Below are 10,639 nucleotides of genomic sequence, written 5' to 3'. Positions count from 1 at the left end.
TCACTCACTCAAAAGCTAGACTCTTAAACCTAGGAAAACAACATGCGGTGCACCCGGCCGGCATGTGAGGGAACAGCACCTTAACTAAACTCTTAAGTCTAGGAAAACGAAAAGAAATACTGGTCAAAGAGTGGACTAAGCAGATGACTGGGCGTCGTTAATGGAAGGACACTGCACTTGCTTAAGTCTCTCACCTAACACATTATGTGGAAATCAGGAACGGCGGCACTACGCTCTGGCCCAACCTGGTTTCGTGGCGCTCAAACCTCAACTGACTAACTCGTGGGAAGGAGGCAAGTACTGTGGCTGCCTTACTAACGGCTAGAATGAGCGAAACGCACCCAAAATAAATCGCTCAGCGGAAGCGCTAATGTCTTGCACTAAGACGATCATTTATGACACATTGGAAAATTGTCTGAAAACCACTCCCGGCCGAGTGAGCAGTTAACTGAACGATAAACTGGGATTCCACTAGAGTTCGCGGTTTCCCACAAAAGCCAATGTCACTAGCCGACTCGTGACACACAGACGGGCTTATGTACTGGAAACACTGAAAATGATGTACCAGCAAACAGAGGCTTGAAGGATGAGTGACAGGTGAAGTGGCCTATTTCAGCTCTGGACTCTTGTGACAAGAGCAAGTAAAGTGATTGACATTATTTTTTAGCCTACAAACCCTGAAACATCTGCTGTTATACATGGGTTGATATGATTAATAAAATTAAATGTATTATCATAATAATAATAATAATAATAATTAGTAGTAGTAGTAGTAGTAGTAGTAGTAGTAGTATTTAAACTCCACATTGTGACATTCTTATTGATATTGTAGATTTTTTGGGGGAGGGGAGGAGATCTAGAAGGCTGGCAATCCATGACCGTTCGACATAGAGACTTGAAATATTCAGGAGTGATATATCTTGGTGGCAGGCTTCTTTTGGCAAAAAAAAATTTCCAAGCATTAGCACCGTACTAGTGCTCTCTGTTATTTATTTTTCAATCTTTGCTCTCTTGCGCAGAAAAACTACTGAATCAATTGCTTTGTAAATGTTCCAGTATGTTGTCATCATCATATACTAGTGCACTTGGGTATTGATACTGAGAGCCCACAAATACGTTATGAGACACAGAAAAATCAAACTGGCCGCCTCGTGCCTGAAAGTGTTAAATCGGAGAGTATATGACCAAGTTTGACCAAACTCGGTGGATATGATGTGAGTCATGAGTGAACATGATCTGCTTAGTATGAATGACCTTGACCTTGATCTCAGAGTCACAGGGCAAAGTCCGTAAAATATTTAGATCATAATAGCCCTCTCACACACCTTAAGTTTTTATAAGTTTTGGTTCCCCACAAAGAACCAACACCTCGCTCAGGTTGCCTCCGCTCGCGCGGAAAAGAAAAAAAATTCTATGGCCCAGTTTACCCTCAGAAAGTTCTTACATTGTTATAAATCCCATCCCATCATCTTCACTGATGTTTATACTGTCATATAAGAAAAAACATAAAACAGATGAAGAAACGTACAGAAATGAAGCCAGAATAAACCTTATTTAGGTGAGAATTAGCTTCTCATAACTTCCCAACACCACCGTGAAAATTTTTCCCGTGACGTGCAGTTGCAAAGGACGTGTCTGTATGCAGAATATCACAATCTTTCAAAAGAGACAGGTTTCGAGTTGACCCATCCAGTAGTTTTCGAGTAAATCGAAAAAATAAAAACTAGGAAAATCTCTTAAAAACGTTTGATTTGTTTATTAATTTGTATGTTATTAGTGACACTGTAACAAACATATATGTAAATTCTATCCGGTTTTGTAGCCCAAGGGTTAAGGAAGCCCATGATATAATTCACTGTGTTATAACCCTTATTGTTATTGAGAAAATGTATTTTGAAAAGTTACGATAAGTTGCACGTGGTGATAGCACCTACGCTCCAGCCCACAGACTGAGTATGTTCGTCTTTCATAACTTTTCCCCAAATAATTATTTGCACACATAGGTTACTTTGCTTTACAAAAGTATGCATAAGACATCATCAGCTTGATCGTGCTTTCTTCAGATTTTTTATGCGACCTATACTTTACGAGTATAATGACATAGAATAGCAATGAAATGCACCACATTTTCCCTACGAGAAATATATAGTAAACACACAATTTATACCCTACATTATAATTGTGTAACAACTTGACAAATAAGCTGGTTACTCACGTCCTCCAGCAGTGTTGTAGTGTTTCTTGAGAGGAGATGGAGTTGCAGAGAGAAGGACAGGTATGATCACAGCCTGTGTGAGTGTGTGAGTATTTGTGATGTGTGTGTGTGTGTGTGTGTGTGTGTGTGTGTGTGTGTGTGTGTGTGTTCTTACATTATTGTTCTTACCTAATTGTATCTTTACAGGAATGAGTCAAGTTCGTAATGTCCCGTGTCTTAAACCATATTGATCGTACACATCTTTAAATTTTTTAATTGTTTTGGCACACACTATTTCACTCGGTAGTGCATTCCACTGATCAATTGCTCTATTTGGGAAACTAAATTTCCTTACGTCTTTATCGCCTCTCTTTGTATGCAGTTTTTTGCAGTGTCCTCTTGCTGATGCATCCCCATAGGTTATGTAATCATTTATGTCTATTTTCCCCTTCCCTGATATGCATTTATATAGCATAATCATGTCTCCGCTTTTCCTTCTTTTCTGTAATGTAGGCCGATTCAGTTTTTCTAGTCATTCTTCTTAGCTTAGATCCCTTAAACTTGGTACCCCTCTTGTAGCAGCCCTTTGAACTTTTTCAATTTTATCTGTTTTTTGAGATGAGGACTCCAGACTACTAATGCATACCCCAGGGTTGGTCTGATGAATGATGTTATTATCTTTCTTAGCATGTCTTCATGTACTGTATGTATGTAAATGCTATTCTCATATTTGCAAGCAGTGTATGCATGTTCCGTACCTTCTCACTGATGTGGTCAGCCGGAGATAGTCTGTTCATGATAATCACACCTAGGCCCTTCTCTCTTTCTGGTGTGTGTAGAGTTTTATGTCCTAACTTACAATCCCAATCAGGTCTTTTTCTACTTTTACCAAACTTGATTACGTGACACTTGTCCACATTGAATTCCATTTGCCATGTATTGCTCCATCCATAAAGTTTGTTTAATTCTTCTAGTAGCTCTTTACAAAGTCTGCATTAGTAATTGTCCTTTGTATTTTTGCATCATCAGCAAACATATTTGGATAGGTTTCATTTCCAATGTTGCTATTTATATCAATTATATACACTAAAAACATGATTGGTGCCAGCACTGAACCCTGTGGAACTCTGCTAGTCACTTCCCTCCATGATAAGTAATTTCCTCTTAGTACTGTTCTCATTTCTCTTTTTCTGAGAAAATCTTGCATCCAACAATACGGTTTGCCTCCAATTCCTCCTTGATGGTACAGTTTCCATAAAAGTCTTTGGTGCAGTACTCTGTCAAATGCTTTCATGAAATCTAAATAGATACTGTCCACCCATCCTTCTCTTTTCTGTAATGTTTCTGTTACTCTATCATAGTAGCTCAACATATTAGTAACACAGGACTTTCTTTTTCTGAAACCAAACTGACTTTCTGTTATCATACTGTATTCTTCTAGATGATTTACCCAGACTTTTCTTATCAGCTTTTCTAATACCTTGCTTACATCACTAGTTAGTGATACTGGTCGGTAGTTGAGTGGATTTTGTCTATTCCCTTTCTTGAATAAAGGAACAATGTTTGCTTTCTTCCAAATATCAGGTAGTTTACCTTGTCTCAGGGATTTCTTGAAAATTAAGTTTACTTAACTTCTTCGCAGTGCACATTCATGTAGCACCCAACATGAAATTTCATCAGGACAATTTGCTTTTCCTTTGTCTAATTTACTTAACTCCTGCTGTATTTCTTTTTCTGATATTTGTATATCTGGTATTATGTGTGGGCTTGCATGTTCCATATCATCCCTCTCAAAATTTTTTTCTTCTGTAAAAACTGATTGGAAATTCTTATTTAGTGCTTCACAATTATCCTTCTCTTGTGTATAGAGGATCCTTTCATCCACAATGGGTTGTATTTTAGCTTTTACTTTGGTGTTGCTTCTGATGTAGCTGTAAAATAGTTTCGGTTGATCACTACTTTTGTTTATGGTATCCTCCTCAAACTGTTTGTGGGCTTCCCTCCGTATTCTTGTATAATCGTTTCTTGCCTGTTTATAGTTGTTATATGCCCCTTCACTATTGTGTCTTCTGTATCTATTCCACAATAAATCTCTTTTCTATTCCACAATAAATCTCTTTTTTCTTTTGATTTTTTACATTCTGTATTAAAGCATTTCTTTATTTTCTTTTCTGCTTCTTTGTGCTGTGGGATGTACTTCTGGACTCCTATGTCATAAAGTTCACAGAATTTTTCATATATAGCATTTAAATCTTGTCCTCTAAGCTCCTTTTCCCAATCAGTTTCTAAGAAGTACTTCTTTAGGGCATGGTAGTTTCCCTTTTTATAATTTAGACTCTTTTTGTAACTTTCATTGCTGTTAACTATGTCATATGCAATCTTGAAGTTGTAATTTAGTACTGCATGGTCGCTTTTGCCGAATGGAGGGTGATACATTAAACTGTCAATATCGTTTTCTTGCCTAGTAAATATAAGATCCAGCTCTGAGGGTACATCGAGTCCTCTTTTTCTGGTGGTTTCCTTTACATGTTGCGTTAGGAAAAACACCTGCACGAGATTCAGGAGCTTTTGGTCCCAACAACTTTCTTGGCTTATTATATCTAGAGTATTCCAATTTATATTTGTATTAAAATATCCAGTTAGTGTAATTCTTTCTGATTTCTCTTCCATTCTATGTAGTAATGCTCTTAAACTGTGAATTGGACTCTCTGCCAGATCCTCATAGTCGCCTCTTTCCCATGTGTTTGACCTGGGTGGCATGTATAAATTTGCTATAATTACTTTCCCATCAGATGTATTGATCTCTACTGCAATGACCCAGAACTCCAAGCTTCCTCCTGACGGACTTCACCTGGGGAAATGCTTGGCTGTGCACGTGTGTGGCGCACACGACCCCGAGGCAGGCGACTACGTCTCAGTCACCCACCACTACCTTGCCTAAGCCCACACCGCCCTCATCTTCGTGGTGGGGACGGAGATGGTGATGATGATTGTGTTGATGATAGCTAGGTGGATGAAGGTTCAAGTGATTGTCGTGATGGAGATGGTTGTGGTGATGTTGTGATGAAGATGGTTGTAGTGGTGATGGTTGTGGTGATGGTTGTGGTGAAGATGGCTGTGCAGGAGATGGTTGTGGTGGTGGTGGTGCTGCTGCTGCTGATGGTTCATATTCAGGGGGAATGAAATCTGAAGGGGACAGTGACTTTGCTGATTTTGCAGGGGAAAATGATATGGCAATGTCTTGGATGGGTGGTGAGATGTGGGCAGGTTGGAGTTTTGTGAGAGTGTAGGGTGACTGTCGGGGTAATGAGGTCAATGTTTGTGGTTGGGGGGTGGAAGAGAGGTGGCGCTAATACGGCTCAGTCTCTATGGTCAGGGTGGTTCTAGTTGTGGCAGGCATGACACGAGTGGTGGCAGGGGTTATACCAGTGGTGGTAGGAGTGGTTGCAGTGATGGCAGTGGTGTCAGTTGTCATAGGAGTGATGGCGGTGGTGACAGTCGTCATAGGAGTGATGCCAGTGGTGACAGTTGTCATAGGAGTGATGGCAGTGATGACAGGTGGTTACACCAGTGGTGGCAGTGGTGAAAGGAGTGGCGGTAGTGATGGTGCTACTACTGTCTGTAGTGCTAATCACCGCAGCCTTGACCGCGGCTTTGCGCTTATCTCCCTTGGGGTCAGATTTAGCCCTCCCTTCTCCTCACTCTCACCAGATGCACTCTTAGATTCACTCTCACTGGTTTCTTCACTCTCACTTCCACTAAACAAGCATTTTATGTACTCCTTCTCTGATAAGCCCTTGTGAGACATTGTAGTTTTAGTGTAAAATAGGAGGGGAAACGTAAAAATCAGTTATGATTTGTCAAATTTGCCCTTCTCTGAAAATATATAAGAAACACTTATAAACCTTCTTCACAGGCACAATGCACTACATATAACACAATATCATTATAATACATGTAAAGTATAGATGGTGCGGTAATAGAAAACATGGAACAAAATGCCCGGATGCGTACTCAGACACCCTACGAGGCTGAATGCCAGGAGAACACTGAGCTAAAAAAAGGTCGCTTGCCCCTCCGATAAGCTCCCGGGTATTGCCATATATTTCCCCTAGACCTGGCCACCCTTACCTTTGACTTACCAAAATTTGATGCAAATTCATTCCCAGGAAAAGTTTCTACAATCATTTATAGGGAATTTGGTCATGTTGTGTCATCAGTTACTCTTCAGATTGCAAGGATTATGACTCCCATTGAGTCATCGTGCATGAAAGGGTTAGGTTTACAGTGATAAAAATATTTTCATCTGGAATGTGTGAGCTCTTTGAATATTGCTTCAGCAATGGTCAGAATCACTATTTTTATTACTAAAATTATTATTATTATTATTGCTATTATTATTACAATTCCACTCTTTAGGGTATGGGGATAACTCAGTCCCTCATTCCTTTCTATTCCCTGTTTCACTGTAAGAACTACAGTAAAAAATAGAGGAGGGGGTCCCTAGTATCCCCCCCCCATTTTAATTGCCTTTTATGACACGCCAGGAATACGGTGTCAGAATTCTTCCTAACACAACCTGGCCACAGAATAGTAGTACCACGCCATAGTGCAGCCAGACTGTATCCACCTCGCCACAGGGGGTAAACCTGCTCTGCTGTCAGGTCCTGGTGTGGATGTCACTGATTGCAGTACACAGTTGGCGCTCATCCGGTATGGTACGGTGAGGATCTGTCCCTTCTCCCCTTGAGGCTAAGATGGAAATGAATATGTGTGTGTATGGATGAGTAAGTTGGGAGTGTGTCGTCCTGTCTAGGCTACCTCCCTTTCATTGAGGGAAGCAGCCTAGGTATAAAGACAAATAGAGTAGTAGTACTGCACAAGAGAACTTATTTAAGTAGTATTAAGCAAAAGTGGGCCATACCTCATTCACCCACCATCAAGACTAAGAAATTATTCTTGGCTTCATCTCTTACACAAAAAGTCCCACAACTCTAATGGAGGGTGGATACTTTCGGGGAGAGAGAGAGAGAGAAAAAAAAAAAAGAGAGAAAAAAACCTTAACCCCCCGTCCTGGAGACGTGAATTCACGTCCTCACATGATGTGCACTCATATCCCGGAGACGTAAATTAACGCGGCAACATTGCAAGGTCCCTAATTTGCACAATTTTCAATTTTCGCGAGTGATTTTTGGCACATATACACGGGACACCTTCCTCTACAAGATGCCAGGCAGGGACAATGCCTTACCCAGCATGACCTCCTCCCCCCCCTGCATGACCTTTTCTCAGCAATTCACCTGTTATCAGTGACCTGGCCAGTAAAGCCATGTCATGCCACAGTACGAAATTCAGGGCCAGAGTGATTCCCTAATCGATGACAATGTGGAGGACAAACATTAGAGGAACAAACAGTCAGAAATGATGATCAGGTAATGTGGCAAAAAAAGGTCAGGAATGATGATGAGTTAGTGAGTGAAACAATGCTTATAATGCCTATATTACCGTTTGAAAACCAATATACTCTTATACTACATATAAATTCGTACCAAATAAATAAATAAATACCGTTTATGAGTGGTGTAGAATAGTTATCCTCCCATAGAACTCGTTTTCTTTGCAGCCAGCCTGATAGAAAACCCTGTAAAGTAAGGAGGTACTCCTACCTGGATCGAGTATTTTAAACCTCAGGTGAGCGATTTCTCTATGAATTTTCGATGTTTCTCACCAAAAGCGGATGTTTGAGCAAAAAAAAAAAAAAAAAAGGTCCAAAAATATCGGGACTGGGGCGTACCACTGCCCAGAAAACGTCGGGATGGGGTGGGTTAAAGTAACTGAACTATCAACAGAGTGCCCAGTTAAATGTGCAATAAATCCATACACCTAACCCTGAGATCTTAGAAAATCTAAGCTCCACCTCTCAAGCAAAGGTTCCACTGTTACACAACGGAAGACTAGGACCTTTAACAGCTTACCTGCGGGGATGGCTGGACAGCAGGAAATCTAGACAATACACAATAAATTAGCTACTTCCAGGTCAGTGGAAGTATCACTTAGCCTTTTCCCTTTCCTTTAAATATATTTTTTAGTATGCAAATAGGTTATAAGGGACATTTCAATGGATAATGAATAGGGAAAATTAGGCAGGGGAGGGGGTAAAGGAGGGGAGGTGGGGAAGCGAGCCAAACATGGAGAAATGGCTAAATTGGTAACACTGGATGTGAGTACTAGTGTTATTAGCAGCACTGCCTATAGCTACACACTGGCAGTACTAATAGATGATACAAGACTGCACTTGAAAGCCCGGGCAATTCTAAAAATCCCTGGATCACAGAAGTGATGCATCGCGGTATGGTACTTATGTAACGAGTGTCACGGTGATGACGGCCCACAGGTAAGCGGTTAAAAGGATCAGAAAAAAAGAGAAATTGAAGAGCTGTCACAAGTGCCCACAAGTGCCAGCGATAATGAGTCACACTTCCACTCTTTCATCATTTACTCCTTAACCCGCCCCATCCCGACGTTTTCTGGGCAGTGGTATGCCCCAGTCCTGACGTTTTCTGGGCAGTGGTACGCCCCAGTCCCGACATTTTTGGACCTTTTTTTGGGGGGGCTCAAACATCCGCTTTTGGTGAGAAACATCGAAAATTCATGGAGAAATCGCTCACCTGAGGTTTAAAATACTCGATTTAGGTATGAGTACTTTCTTACCTGACTGGGTTTTCTAACAGGCTGGCACCAAAGAAAACGAGTTCTATGGGAGGGTAACTATTTTATCCACTCATAAACAGTATTTATTTATTTGCTTGGTACGAATTTATATGTAGTACAAGAGTATATTGGTTTTCAAACAGTAATATAGCCATTATAAGCATTGTTTCACTCACTAACTCATCACCATTCATGACCTTTTTTTTCCCACATTACCTGATCATCATTTCTGACTGTTTCTTCCTCTAATGCTATGTAAACTTAGTCCTCCACATTGTCATCGATTGGGGAATCACTCTGGCTCTGAATGTCTTTATTGGCCAGGTCACTGGTAACAGGTGAATTGCCGAGACAATGGCGTGCAGGGGGGAGGGAGAGGTTATGCGGTGTAAGGCATTGTCCCTGCTTGGCATCTTGTAGAGGAACAGAGGAAGGTGTCCCGTGTATACGTGCCAAAAATCACTCGCGAAATCACTCGCGAAAATTGAAAATTGTGCAAATTAGGGACCTTGCAATGTTCCCGCGTTAATTCACGTCGCCGGGACATGAGTGCACATCATGTGCGGACGTTAATTCACGTTGCTGGGACTCCGCCGGTTAAGACTTCGTAGTTCCATCTCATGGGCAACTTGTTATATGAGTTTAACCTTACATGGAGTGAGCAGACTCTAGCAAAAGGTTAGGGATGCACAAAAGTGCAGGAAGACTGTTAGTTAAAAATCAGATATACATCCATTCATTCATCATGGAAGCCTTAGCCTGCTGCATGCCGGCTATTTTTAGCCCTATTGGTCACCCCAGTGCTGGCCATTTTTCAACCTTTTTTTTTTGGCTAAAATGATAGATTTTGATGTGGAAACAATGAATTTCTCCATTAAAATGCTCACCGACGCTCAGTAATCAGTTTTATTGGGTCCTGCTTACTCGTGTACAGGTATAGCCACTCTCTCACGCTCACCACATATGTGAAAGAAAGCTGTTTTCTATGTAAGGTATACTCACGTATTTATGCTAGGAAGGTATAGCAATGTTCAGTACACTTTTCTGATTACTTATTTCTTCAGCATCTCTCACAATTTGCATGTCTTTCTCACTGTGAATGCATTATCTTACACTTACTTGAAGATGGGTACAACATGACTTCATTACATACAGTCCTGGCAATTACAAAAAGGTATTTACATCTTGACATCACTATATAGTCTTTACACTTACAAGAAAATATTTACAATTTACACTTACATGAAAATATTTACAGAATGCATTCACTATGTACAGCACTGGGTGAGGCACACAGGCAGAGCGAGCGTGAGGTGGGAAGCAAGTGAGTGTATGGCCTTGACAGCCTGGGGATTGGTAGAGGAACAGTTACCTTACATGCCTGCCAGTTTTTACCCACGAATCTTGAAAAATGCAGTCACAGTTAAGTTTTTTTTTTAACCGTTTTAAAACAGCACTGGCAATGGCCATGGAATTATGTCAGACAGTTTTAAAATGGCACTGGCACCCGGCGGGTTAGAAAATGTGACTACACTCAATAGGCAACCTATGAATTTATAGCAAGACCCATCAATCCAGTAATGGTGGCCACAAACTAATTGGCTGTATGTCCCCCTGACCCCTGCTGATTCGATGCACTTCCCCCAACTTACACCTCCCTTTCTTATATACCTCCCTGCTCCATCACTTCATCTCATCCTCGGTCTCCCCCTTCCATTCCCTCCCTCCATCTTA

Source organism: Coenobita brevimanus, chromosome 17 (genome assembly GCF_032717465.1).
Source record: "Coenobita brevimanus isolate Jiangsu-jjx chromosome 17, ASM3271746v2, whole genome shotgun sequence".
NCBI lineage: Eukaryota > Metazoa > Arthropoda > Malacostraca > Decapoda > Coenobitidae > Coenobita > Coenobita brevimanus.
This window is presented reverse-complemented; position numbering follows the sequence as displayed.